Here is a 1,374-nt window from a genome sequence, read left to right as displayed (position 1 = left end):
GATCGTTTAGCTAGTGGACTTCGACAGATAGGAGTGCGATTTTGTGTTTTTATTCGTTTTCTTTATTCTATAATTTAAAGGCCTTTGTTTTCTTTTTCTTTCCCAAATTCTTCATCTTATTCTTCCTCATATTTTCTTTATTCTTTTTCATCGTCTTTGACTTATACTTTTTTTTTTCTTCTTCCTCTTATATGTCTTTCGTTTTTCTTATTCCTCATCCTTTTCTTTCATCTTCATCATCGTTTTTGACTTCTTCTTCATCATATTTTTATCCTCTCAGTTCTTCTTCTTCTTCTTCTTTTTGATTTTTATTAGCCTTCTTTATTCTTTACTTCTTATTCTTCTTTGGTCTTCGTCAAACTTATCTTCTTCTGGTTTTTCTTCATCTTTTTTCTTTTTCATATTCACCTACTTCATTTTCCTATTTCTTCTTGTTTTACTTTGTTTCTTCATCTTTTATTTTTTTTCTTCTGGGTTTCTTCTTCAACTCCAACTTCCTTTTTTTTTTATCATTATTCTTCTTCACTATTTCGTGTTCTCATCTTCTTCTTATTCTCCATGGTTTTGTTCAAATTTATGTTCGTCTTTTGTTTTTAGTTTTTATCATCAACTACATCTTCTTCTTTATATTTTGATTTATTTTTTTTTTCTCCTCTTCTTCTACTTCTTCTTTTTCCATTTTTTTCTTAAACTTTGTCTTCTATATTTTCATCATCTTCGTACCCTCCGACTTCATCGCTCGTCTTCATCTTCTTATTAGATTATATAATGAATACTAATTTTCAGAGCATAGTTAAACAACCCCAAGATATACATTGTTTAATTTGATCATAACATATGCATAGATTATATAATAAATAATAAATTTCAGAGCTTAGGTAACAATCACAATCATATCTAACAAAACCATAGACATAATAAAAATCATAAACACCACAAAACCAATGAATAAATATATGACATCTTTGAAAAAAACAAACTATCATAAAAATGGAAAAAGAGAATCTTGGCTAAAAACCAGACTACAATTATATATATGATAGTGTAATCATTAAACCACAAAATATATAACCAACACACATCAAATATCAATCTAACTGACCAAAAAATAATACAAAACCAAATTCAAAGACCCAAACAAAAAATTACCAACCGAACAAACAAACCACTAAGTACACAAATTTATCGTTGTAAACACCAGTAGAAGAATCTTTATCTTGTGAAAAAACGATTTGAGATGTAGGCAGATGATACAGAAAAATCTGAGGATCATGAAGGAGACGATTGCTAGTCGCTACAGAAAATTCATTAAAGTTTTGAAGCAAATAACTATCAGGCAATGAATTTACAATATAAAAAATTATAAAATCTGAA

This window comes from Eutrema salsugineum, unplaced genomic scaffold (assembly GCF_000478725.1).
Source record: "Eutrema salsugineum unplaced genomic scaffold, Eutsalg1_0 scaffold_7, whole genome shotgun sequence".
Taxonomy (NCBI): Eukaryota; Viridiplantae; Streptophyta; class Magnoliopsida; order Brassicales; family Brassicaceae; genus Eutrema; species Eutrema salsugineum.
Note: the sequence above shows the minus strand (reverse complement) of the source record.